The following is a 12869-nucleotide window of genomic DNA, read 5'->3' as shown; positions in this document are numbered from 1 at the left end:
TGCCAACTGTGGTCTTCATATTCAAGTTTACAAAGAACCAATTCCAAGTTCTCGTAGGTTTCCTTCAAATGTACGGAATGACCTACATGGATGGAAGGGTGAAACCCGCAGTTGTGGAGTAAAACAGCTTTGAGACTTTTTGAAGAATCTATGAAAAGACGACATTGCACTGAATAATATTGGATTTTGAATTGACCCATCAAACCTTCAACATCGATGCAATAAACCAATTTGTCTTCCTGGGCAAAGTAAGGAACGAACTCCTTTACAAGATGTCTGAACCATGAAAAAGACACTCCTGGTAAAAATAAATTCCTGCTTTTGAGCCTTGATCCGAGTAACTCAGCGTCATCATTGGGAAGATTCAAGACTCTTACTAAATCCTTCATCTCCTCCTGGGGAAAAATTTTTGGTCTTGTATCACCTTCAAAGTCAGAACTTGATTCGTCATCTGGTTCAGGTATGATTCTACTTTCATTGGAGCTAGGGATCTCTTCCAAGGTAGCAGGGGCCTTGGGTACTGGCATATCTGTGCCATGGGAGATGGGACGAATTGCTGAGTGAAGATTGGGGTATGAAATGGAATGCTTCCATTTGGAATTATACCCTTTCACATTGCATGAACAAAAGTAACAGTCGTCACTATGGTTCCTTTTCTCTCACCATACCATAGGAATCCCATAATGGAAAGCTTTTTTCTTACCCTTGAACCAATTTCAGAGGTCCTCAACACACCGTTTGCAAACTTTATGAGGCACCCAAACTTTATCTTGATCTCCAAGTTTTAGTCCGAAGTATGCAAAGTATACTTTTTTCACAAAGTCTGTAATGTTCAGCTGTTGATTCAACACTGTATATTCACCACAAATTAAACAGAAACGGTCAGGCAAATTAATACACTTCCGCAATGCCATAACGCTAATTTGGGGAAATACGGTTGATGAATGAAATTCCAATGCAAGTTTCTTGAAAGCATAAGTGTTACACACACGCCGCTAGGTTCAGATAGGGCGAGACGGGTTTCATGAATTCTTGGAATCCTGGGGTAACCCTTACTCAGGGCGACCATAGCCTGCAGCATCTCTCAGGCACACAATAGATTCAGTTGCTGACCAGATACATCTGACAAGAGTCCTTTTCAACAGTTTAACAGTGGAATTTAATCTAAAGCACGGCCAGTGGAATTCAGGGATATTACAGCAGTAATCTTCATTACAGTACAATCTCATAAAGCAGGCACAGTAACGTCAGTCTCTTCAGTAGCATAATTCAGCACAAATTAGATGTCTTTGCAGCACACTTCTATGCATACACAACCGCAGGCTTTTCCTTCACAAGGACTCACTAGTACACAGCATTCTTTATCCTGCATGGAGATGGAGGGGGGGGGGGGGGTTTGTGACGCCTCGCTCCCGCTTGCTAGCCCTACCCTGAGAGATGGGGTTACTCGGAACCGGGCCTCCTGGGTAGGGTGGATGCAGTCGTGGCCAAGGCCCGGCCCGTGCCCAGGGTCGTCACAGTGAAAAAATAAGGGCTAGGAGGGACGGTGGTAATCGAGTGGATGTAATGACTACGCCACCTGTGGTTTCTGGTGATCCTCCACCAGCGCTGCGGCAGTCCTCTGAGGCGGGATGTCGTGGCAGCAGAAGATGGTACTACTCCCCACAGGCGGAGCAGGTCCTCAGGGCAGAGAAGACGGAACAGGGGAGTAGTAGTGGGTGGTGTGGTGCCGCGCTGAAATAAGGAACCGGAGGCAATGGATGCAGTGTTCCAAACTTTACTCACGTTAGGTGTCAGCTGCAAGGCTTCTCCTTGCTCCTCACGGAGCGCTGCAGCCACCAGGAAGGGGGTTCAGCACACTCCGGGTAGTTCGGGTGCATCAATCAGGACCCCCCCCCGCACCAGAGTGTTCCTAGAATTTCCCACTAGCTCCTCTCCTGTCCGTATGTGGTGCGTGTTACAAGGCTGGGTCTCCCTCTGGCTATACACAGAACAAGGGTATGGGTGGCGACTCCGCTCCGTCCGTTACCCGGTGGGATCCTCTAAGCCTCCGGGCTTTTCTGACTGAGACGTGAAGTAGCAAAGCTAGATATCTGGGGCCGGTACCCCTCTTGCAGCAGGAGTCCCTCTGGCTTGGGCAGAATGAGGGTAGCAGGTGGCATATGTCGCTCCGTCCGCATCCCCTGGGATCCTTTTGCCTGTGGAGGTTTACTCCTCCGCTCCCCTCATGGCTTTCTTAGGTAGGGACCTTGACCGGGTAGAGACAGCGGTTAACTCTAACCCGCTCCTCGTCTCAAGGCCAGAGAACGAGAACCGTGTATCTTCAACAGGCTGCAGGTTCTTAGCAGAAAGCCACATTCAGCGATGAAGACCACAATCAAAGACCTTGAACCTAAGATGGCCGTTAGTTAAATATGGATTAGTAAGTGTAACTTAAAGGTGCGTCCTCCACCCTCACCCACTACATGGTTCCCCCTATCTTTGGTTCCCCCCATCTCCTCTATCCCGGCTGGGGCAGCACTATGGTGCCTTTAAGCCCCCCTCAGGACAGGAGTGATGTAGTGTTGAATGGATGGGTGAGTCCCGAGAGGTGCTCCATACTTACCTCGGAGAGGAGATACCACACCTCGGTCTGAGGTGCAGTACCCCTGTGGCGACTGAACCCTCAGGGGCGCCACATTCCCCCCGGGTGAAACACAGCACGTCCGCGGGCTGGAAAGAGAGCAAAGCATTGATACAGACTTTTTATATGTTTTTTAACCATATAACTATCTTCCCTTTAAGGGAGGCTCAATTTCTTAAACGTTGCAGATTAAATAGTACAAACGTATAAAACTCTAAGAGACATTATGCAAGTAGATGGATTGGTAGAAAAGTAGAAAAAGAGTCAGTTCAGCAGCAAGAGGGACCTGTCCCAAACCCTAAGCGTGGGCCCTGGGGTGGCTGCAGGGCATGGAGATCCCGAGTTGGACCTCCGGTAGAGCCACTCCAGACAGGTTTTGCTTCTGAGGTCTGAGGTAGTAGTAGAGCGGTTTTGTATAAAACCAATAGGGAGCACCTAAACAGATGCAAAACTATATACAAGTAAGAGTCTGTCTACTGCCAGTGTCCGCAGGGACAAATGTCTCTTTAAACCGGGAGGAAAAACAACATATTAACATATAACAGTAACTTAATCAATAGAGAGGTGCAGCCTCCGGGGCTGCTCAGTCCAGGTATCCCCACCTGGAAAAGGCTCGCTCCTCCCTACAGAGCCTGACCGGTCCTCTTTTGGCAGGCGCATGGGGGTCTTACCCCTGAACACCCTATGGACATCCAGGGCGTACCAGCCACGCACCCCATGGTGGCGGGTGTATGACACCAGATCACCCGGGTAGAGGTTCCGACCAGGGTGTCCCTCCTTCAGTTGTGGCTCGACGTCCCGCCGGCTGACGAAGACGTCCTGCGCAAACTGGGGACTCCGTATGAAGCCCCATCCCGCCTCCTGGTGGAAGCGGACTATCAGCCCTTCCTCCCAGGGGCTTGGACGGGCGGCCTCCTCCTGGCGGGCCCTTGTCTTGGCAGCTTTGGAGCGTACCTCCAGATGCTCACAGCGGACTCTCCTCTCCCGCCGCTCCTTGTCAAGTTGGAGGAGCTCCCTTCTACAGAACTCCTTCCTCCTCTGCGCTTCAGCCCGGGTCTCCTGGGGGAAGCCTATTAGGTCGCCCCCCTGGTTGTCCCAGGTCATCTCCTCCACCGCCGGGCAGGCGACTAGGGGCGCGGGTGGCGGCGACAGCAGGGGTTGCTGCAGGTCCTCAACCAGAACGGACCAGTCCAGGTTGGGGCTGGTGGATTCCCCAGTAAGGGCAGGATCCTGCTGACCAGGAGTCGGGAGGCATAGCAGGCCTCCGGCGGTGGCGGTCACTTGGGCTTCGAGCTCCAGTGCTGAAAGCTGCTGCCAGACAACGGCGCCCGGGGACAGGGGTAACGGCATCAGATCCAGGAGGGCCCCCGTGCATCTCGCACCTGGAACGGGGATTTCTTGCTTACCCGCTCCTTGGCTGCATGAGGCCTCCGGGGTTTCCTCCTCCTGGGCTGCTGCTCCTATAGTTAGGCTTGCAGAACCTTGGCGGCGGGACCGGATCTTTTGCAACACCTCCTCCTGCCATGCTGCGGACACCGATCGCTGGGCCTCCGCAACCCTCCGGGTCAGGTCCTGTGTCTCTCCACGGAGGAACTCGGCGTCCTCCGGGGTTAAGTGAATCCCCTCCACTTCATGGAAGGTGGCAGCTTGTGGACCAGCGTTGGAGGGCTTAGAACGACTCTCTTCGGCGGCGTCCATCACTGCTGCAGGGTGCGGTGAGTCTCGGATTGTTGCGGCCACACCTCGTTGTTGCCTTCGTCTCTTCCTCTTTTGGGGCGGCTCCAGGGCGGCTGGCTGATGGGAACACCCAGGGACATCCCATCCGTTCTGACGGACATTACCTTGCGGACTGTCTCTACTGCAGGGGGCGGTCTGCACTTTTGGCGCCATGAGGGAGCCAGGCCCACGATGGGAGGTACTGGGTTGCTGTCCTTTCTGCACATAATGGCGTCCGTTCGTCTTGGGCAGGCGCCACATGGAATGTGAAACGACAGTCTCTCTGTAAAGACGCGCAGTACCCGGTAGCAATGGGGACAACTTCTTCCGTTGCTGCAGGCACGCAATCCTGCTGACTACGCCAGGTCTGTGACGTCTCGCTCCCGCTCGCTAGCCCTACCCTGAGAGATGGGGTTACTCGGAACCGGGCCTCCTGGGTAGGGTGGATGCAGTCGTGGCCAAGGCCCGGTGTCACGGGTGTGTTGCCACGAAGATCGTCACGAGTACACAGCCTGACTTCTCGCAGCTGACTTGTTGGTGCTTTGTGTTTTTTCGGCAGTGAAGGAGTTAATTCTCTCTCTCTCTGGGCTAGCTGAGGTCCAGCCTCGCCCAGCTGCAATCAATGCTTCTTTAGTGAGACTCCTTCATATTCCTGCAGGTCTGTTTGGGAGGTGTCGGTGAAAGCTTTTCATTCAGACTTACAGAGCGGATCGTGGTGTTTGGAGTTGCTGAGATAAGTGTATTTGGAAGTGTTTTTTCCCTTTCCTCGCTTTATCATTTATCTCCTTTCCCGTTGGTGTTCCCTCTGTTGTAGTTGTGTAGAAGTTGTATGCAAGGTGGTTTTGGTTTTTCCCTTGTACTGTCTCGTTCGTCTAAATACTGTGTGTGGGCATATTATTTCTGGTTCCCAATTGTTGTGATTGGGGTCCTTCTCAGGACTAGATTACTGAGGTGCAGGGATCCTCAGGAGGTAGGGGTTACGCTGGCGGCCTGGACCTCTGTACCTTTAACAGTACCTCCAGGTTGAGGGATTAGTCAGGGCCCCAGCTTAGGGTCAGCTTAGTCCCCCTACCTCCAGTATTCTGTGACAGTGTGACATTTTCACCGACCAACTTAGTTTTTCTCCAGCTACCATGGATCCAGTAGCCGGTCTAGCTCGGCAGTTGCAGAGTTTGTCCATGGGGCTGGCGGACGTTAGGTCCAAGGTTTTGCATCCTCTGGAGCAAGCCGGACCAGAACCTAAAGTAGCTCTCCCTGACAGGTTCACTGGGGGGCGGGACAAGTTTTTTGTTTTCCGGGAGGCATGCAAATTGTACTTTCGGCTGCGGCCTCGGTTATCGGGCAGCGAAGAACAAAGGGTGGGAATTGTCATCTCGCTCCTACAAGGGGACCCACAATCTTGGGCGTTCTCTCTTCCCCCAAGCTCCCCGGTTCTCCAGTCAGTGGATAGGTTTTTCGCTGCTCTGGGACTCGTATATGATGACCCAGATCGGATCTCCCTTGCTGAGTCTAAGTTACGTAGGATTCAGCAGGGAGATCGTCCGGCGGAGGAATTCTGTTCGGAGTTCCGTAGGTGGGCCACGGACACCCAGTGGAATGACCCGGCTCTTAGGAGCCAGTTTTGTCATGGTTTATCCGACAAATTACAGGATGTGTTGGCACAGTATGACTCTCCCGCGTCACTGGAAGCCGCTATGGCCCTTGCCATTCGCGTTGACAGACGGCTTCGGGAGAGGTGCGGGATAACTCTACCCCCTGTAATGTCTCCACCTCCTACAAGGTCCCCTCATATGGTGGTTCCCCTGGTCAGTCCGGAGGAGCCTATGCAATTAGGAGGGACATCATTTCGGGGAAGGGGACCGGTGGAGCGCCATAAGACAGGAAGGTGTTTCCTCTGCGGGAAAAAGGGACATTTTATTGGGGGGTGTCCATCCCGTCCCTTGCAGAGTAAAGAGTCGTCGAAAAAACTGTTGATCCCAGGTTGTGTGGTGGACGGCAATCTGGGAGTAGGTATTTCGTCCCTAGGTTCGTCTCAGTTTCTCGTACCGGCGGAGGTGGTGGTGGGTGCGAGAACTGAGAGGATATCTGTTCTTCTGGATAGTGGGGCCGGGGCTAATCTGGTTGATGCTCGGTTTGCCCGGGTTCAAGGTATGCGATTGAGTGAGTTGGCTAAACCCATCCCCATATTCTCGATCGATGCCAGGCCTCTCGGTCAGGGAAGTTTTTTGCAAGCTGTGCATGGCGTAAAACTTCAAGTGGGGGCAATACATAAAGAACTGTTGTCTTGCTACGTGTTGGAGGGTCTTCCCACTCCTATAGTGTTGGGCCTTCCTTGGTTAGCTAAGCATAACCCGGTTATTAATTGGCAAACCAGAGAGATAAGCCAATGGAGTAAATTCTGTAATAAAAACTGCATGAACACGGTCATCGGTGCGGTTACTCCTTGGGTCTTACCTCCATTTCTGGCGGACTTTGAGGATGTATTCTCGGAGAATGGGTGTCAGGAACTACCTCCTCATCGCGAGTATGACTGTTCTGTAAAACTGCTCCCTGAGGCCAAGTTACCTAAAGCTAGGTTGTATAACCTTTCTGGTCCTGAGAGGCAGGCCATGAAGGATTATATTTCTGAAAGTCTGGCTAAGGGGCATATTAGACCTTCATCTTCACCGGTGGCCGCGGGGTTCTTCTTTGTTAAGAAGAAAGATGGAGGCCTACGCCCTTGCCTGGATTTCCGTGAACTTAATCGGATTACGGTCCGAGATCCGTATCCGCTCCCACTTATTCCCGATCTCTTTAATCAGATCGTGGGCGCCAAATGGTTCTCTAAGTTGGATCTCAGGGGGGCGTACAATCTGATTAGGATGAAGGAGGGGGATGAGTGGAAGACGGCTTTTAACACTCCGGAGGGGCATTATGAGAACCTTGTCATGCCATTCGGTCTGACTAATGCCCCGGCGGTGTTTCAACACTTTGTTAATGATATTTTTCGCCACCTGGTGGGACAGTTTGTTGTCATATATCTGGATGATATCTTAATTTACTCGCCGGATCTGGTGTCTCATCAGGAGCACGTTAGACAGGTGTTACAGATCTTGCGGGATAATAAACTGTATGCCAAGTGGGAAAAGTGTGTGTTCGCCGTACAGGAACTCCAGTTTTTAGGCTTCCTGGTTTCAGCGTCCGGTTTTCGTATGGACCCTGGGAAAGTGCGGGCAGTTCTTGAGTGGGATCGGCCGGAGAATCTTAAGGCACTACAACGTTTCCTGGGGTTTGCTAACTATTACCGGAAGTTCATTCGTAATTTCTCGTCCATGGTTAAGCCTCTCACAGACATGACTAAAAAGGGGACGGATTTTTCTAGGTGGTCTGACAAGGCTTGTCAAGCATTCTCCTCCTTGAAAAAATGTTTTGCCTCGGCACCCATACTCATTCAACCTGATGCGTCTCAGCCATTCTTTGTAGAGGTAGACGCTTCCGAGGTAGGGGTGGGAGCAGTATTGTCACAGGGTTCGTCCCCTGGTAAGTGGCATCCGTGCGCCTTTTTCTCTAAAAAATTGTCGTCCGCTGAGAGGAATTACGATGTCGGCAATAGGGAACTCTTGGCCATTAAGTTAGCTTTTGAGGAGTGGCGCCATTTTTTGGAGGGGGCAGTTCATCCGGTCACCGTCATCACCGATCACAAGAACCTGCTATATCTGGAGTCCGCTAAACGTCTGAATCCCAGACAAGCTAGGTGGTCATTGTTTTTTACCAGGTTTAATTTCGTCGTTACATATCGTCCTGGGTCTAAAAATGTAAAGGCGGATGCCTTATCTCGTAGTTTCCCTGGGGCCGGGAATACGGACGACCCGATTCCTATTCTTCAGGAGGGGGTGGTGGTTTCGGCAGTATGCTCTGAGCTGGAGGAGGAGATATTGGAGGCTCAGGGGGACGCCCCTGTTGGACCTCCGGGGAGACTGTTCGTTCCAGATCAGTTGCGACAAAAGGTGATCGAGGCACACCATAACTCAGTTTTTGCAGGACACCCGGGGAGTAAAGCAACTGTGGATCTCCTCTCGCGTCGGTTTTGGTGGCCTAACTTACATAAAGAGGTGGTAACTTTTGTCGCGTCCTGTGGGGTTTGTGCGCGCTCTAAGACCTCACATACCCGTCCGTCTGGGGCCCTTTTACCTTTGAAGATCCCGGAGCGTCCTTGGACTCATCTGTCTATGGACTTTATTACGGACCTCCCTCCGTCTTCGGGTAAAACGGTCATACTCGTTGTAGTGGACAGGTTCAGCAAGATGGCACATTTTATCGCTCTTCCGGCTCTCCCTAATGCTAAAACTCTTGCGCAGGTGTTCATTGGGGAGATTGTGAGGCTTCACGGGGTACCCTCCGAGGTGGTGTCTGATCGGGGGTCTCAGTTTGTGTCCAAGTTCTGGAAGGCGTTTTGTGCACGGCGGGGGATGCATTTGTCATTCTCGTCGGCTTTTCATCCTCAGACCAATGGTCAGACGGAACGTATGAACCAGAGCTTGGAGACATATCTTCGGTGTTTTGTGTCAGAGAACCAGGAGGACTGGGCTTCTTTCCTACCTCTGGCAGAGTTTGCTCTCAATAATAGGCGGAGCGAGTCCACTGGTAAGTCCCCGTTTTTTGGGGCATATGGTTTTCACCCCCAGTTTTGTACTTTCAGTAGGGGGGGCTCTTCGGGGGTTCCGGAGGAGGAACGATTTTCCTCATCTCTCGCTTCAGTATGGAGAGGGGTGCTGAAGAATCTGAATACTATGGGGAACCGATACAAACGTATGGCTGATAGGAGGAGAGTGTCTGGTCCGGACCTAAGTGTGAACGATCAGGTATGGTTGTCTACCAGGAATATTAAACTTAAGGTTCCCTCCTGGAAACTGGGTCCCAGGTTCATCGGGCCGTACAGAATCAGTTCTATTATTAATCCGGTGGCATTCCGTCTTGACCTCCCCCCTACGTTTAAAATTCACAACGTGTTTCACAGATCATTGCTTAAGAGGTATGTGGCGCCGGTGGTACCGTCACTTTTACCTCCCCCTCCTGTGGTTGTCAATGGTAACTTGGAGTTCCAGGTATCGAGGGTCATTGATTCACGCTTTAATCGCCGGTCCCTTCAGTACTTGGTTCATTGGAAGGGGTATGGTCCTGAGGAGAGGATGTGGGTTCCTGCGTCGGATATTAACGCAGACCGATTAGTTCGGGCCTTCCACACGACTCACCCGAATAAACCTGGCCCTGAGGGTCCGGAGGCCCCTCGTAGAAGGGGGGGTACTGTCACGGGTGTGTTGCCACGAAGATCGTCACGAGTACACAGCCTGACTTCTCGCAGCTGACTTGTTGGTGCTTTGTGTTTTTTCGGCAGTGAAGGAGTTAATTCTCTCTCTCTCTGGGCTAGCTGAGGTCCAGCCTCGCCCAGCTGCAATCAATGCTTCTTTAGTGAGACTCCTTCATATTCCTGCAGGTCTGTTTGGGAGGTGTCGGTGAAAGCTTTTCATTCAGACTTACAGAGCGGATCGTGGTGTTTGGAGTTGCTGAGATAAGTGTATTTGGAAGTGTTTTTTCCCTTTCCTCGCTTTATCATTTATCTCCTTTCCCGTTGGTGTTCCCTCTGTTGTAGTTGTGTAGAAGTTGTATGCAAGGTGGTTTTGGTTTTTCCCTTGTACTGTCTCGTTCGTCTAAATACTGTGTGTGGGCATATTATTTCTGGTTCCCAATTGTTGTGATCGGGGTCCTTCTCAGGACTAGATTACTGAGGTGCAGGGATCCTCAGGAGGTAGGGGTTACGCTGGCGGCCTGGACCTCTGTACCTTTAACAGTACCTCCAGGTTGAGGGATTAGTCAGGGCCCCAGCTTAGGGTCAGCTTAGGCCCCCTACCTCCAGTATTCTGTGACAGTGTGACACCCGGCCCGTGCCCAGGGTCGTCACAGTGAAAAAATAAGGGCTAGGATGGACGGTGGTAATCAAGTGGATGTAATGACTACGCCACCTGTGGTTTCTGGTGATCCTCCACAAGCGCTGCGGCAGTCCTCTGAGGCGGGATGTCGTGGCAGCAGAAGATGGTACTACTCCCCACAGGCGGAGCAGGTCCTCAGGGCAGAGAAGATGGAACAGGGGAGTAGTAGTGGGTGGTGTGGTGTGGTGCCGCGCTGAAATAAGGAACCGGATGCAATGGATGCAGTCTTCCAAACTTTACTCACGTTGTTAGGTGTCAGCGGCAAGGCTTCTCCTTGCGCGCTGCAGCCACCAGGAAGGGGGTTCAGCACACTCCGGGTAGTTCGGGTGTATCAATCAGGACCCACACCAGAGTGTTCCCAGAATTTCCCACTAGGTCCTCTCCTGTCCGTATGTGGTGCGTGTTACAAGGCTGGGTCTCCCTCTGGCTATACACAGAACAAGGGTACGGGTGGCGACTCCGCTCCGTCCGTTACCCGGTGGGATCCTCTAAGTCTCCGGGCTTTTCTGACTGAGACGTGAAGTAGCAAAGCTAGATATCGGGGGCCGGTACCCCTCTTGCAGCAGGAGTCCCTCTGGCTTGGGCAGAATGAGGGTAGCAGGTGGCGTACGTCGCTCCGTCCGCATCCCCTGGGATCCTTTTGCCTGTGGAGGTTTACTCCTCCGCTCCCCTCATGGCTTTCTTAGGTAGGGACCTTGACCGGGTAGAGACAGCGGTTAACTCTAACCCGCTCCTCGTCTCAAGGCCAGAGAACGAGAACCGTGTATCTTCAACAGGCTGCAGGTTCTTAGCAGAAAGCCACATTCAGCGATGAAGACCACAATAAAAGACCTTGAACCTAAGATGGCCGTTAGTTAAATATGGATTAGTAAGTGTAACTTAAAGGTGCGTCCTTCACACTCACCCACTACATGGTTCCCCCTATCTTTGGTTCCCCCCATCTCCTCTATCCCGGCTGGGGCAGCACTATGGTGCCTTTAAGCCCCCCTCAGGACAGGAGTGGAGTAGTGTTGAATGGATGGGTGAGTCCTGAGAGATGCTCCATCCTTACCTCGGAGAGGAGATACCACACCTCAGTCTGAGGTGCAGTACCCCTGTGGCGACTGAACCCTCAGGGGCGCCACAGTTTGATGAAGGAGATGATCCCTGTGACACAATTCCTTCCAGTTCTTATCTTTCTGCCCAATAATACTCCACACTGTTAGCTCAGGCAGTCTATCTAACCTGTGTTTAGCTTCCCTCCTGACCTGAATTCCGTTCCCTTGTCTTCTGTGAGATACAGATAACACACAACTTTTCTCTTTGGCTCCAGCCAGAACAGTAAAAAACTCCCCCACAATCCCCCTGAGGCTCTGCTAACCACTCCCTGTCTCCTGTGACTGTGTTAACTCTTATAGTTGCTGGATGCTTTTGAAGCAACAGCACTACTTCTGCATGTCACATAAGGACCTTTCATTATGTCACTAACCACCTGACTGCCACCAGCCAATTACCCAGTTCCTATTGATGTTAATGGGGAAAGAAAATAACCTGCCGATGATTCACACCAGAGTTTGCAGAAGAACCTATAGGTTTGTGGCAAGTCCTGACGTTTAGGATTTTTTTCAATATTCTTTTTGTTATCAAAACACCAAAATACATGGAAATTATATGAAAATAAGCAAACAGCTTTTTAGTCGGAGACCTGTGTAATTGTAAGTAAAAATTATGTCTGAGATAGCCAAGACGAAGGTCTATAAAATGATGGCAACCTCACCTCCACCAGTAGTGGATGGTGAGATATGGAGCCTTAAAGTCAAAAGTTCAAAACATTGTTACCCTTTTGCTCTTCACTGTATGTGGGCGCGACGTGTTTCAATAAAAGCAAATACCGAACTATAATCATTGTCAGTCCTGGGAGATACAATCGCTGTAGTTCTGTACCGTTACCCCCCAAAAATGAAGAGCCGATCCTGCGACATCAGGTTTAGTACATTTATCCTTCTTATTTTATGTAGTTGTATATACTGTATTGTTCTGTCTATTTTATAACATCTTTGTATATTTTATAAACTGCCTACTTTCTGGATTAAATATATTAAATTTAATAGCTTGGTTCTTCTTGCTCTATAAACCGCATTCCTTAAGCAATGTGCTACATGTAACAGGTGTCCAATCGGCCTTTATAAAGGATTGGTGGTAGCAGCTAGTTCCTTTTATTATTGTGGACTTTGGCAATGACTGTACCGGAGTATATATACAGTGTATATATATTCAATGCTTTGGAATCGGATGTGTTTATACTATACACTTACAGTGAGTTCCCCGATAACTGGCCTATTAGTGAAAACAGTCACCACCTCGTCCATCACTCGTCAGTCAATTGCATAATTGTCCTGATGTTTGTAGGCAGCCAACTGTATTATCCTGACAAACTGGTACCAGCACGGAGATCTATGCGATTCCCCCTGTTGGTTCTTGACAAATTGGTGGCAGCGGTGGGATCTGTGGGACCTCCCTGACCAGGATTATGCTGCCATTCTGATGTGTTTTTTTTAAAGTAAGTGCACCAACCTCATCAGGTC

Source organism: Phyllobates terribilis, unplaced genomic scaffold (genome assembly GCF_046119375.1).
Source record: "Phyllobates terribilis strain yellow unplaced genomic scaffold, ASM4611937v1 Scaffold_5__5_contigs__length_657084704, whole genome shotgun sequence".
Taxonomy (NCBI): Eukaryota; Metazoa; Chordata; class Amphibia; order Anura; family Dendrobatidae; genus Phyllobates; species Phyllobates terribilis.
Note: the sequence above shows the minus strand (reverse complement) of the source record.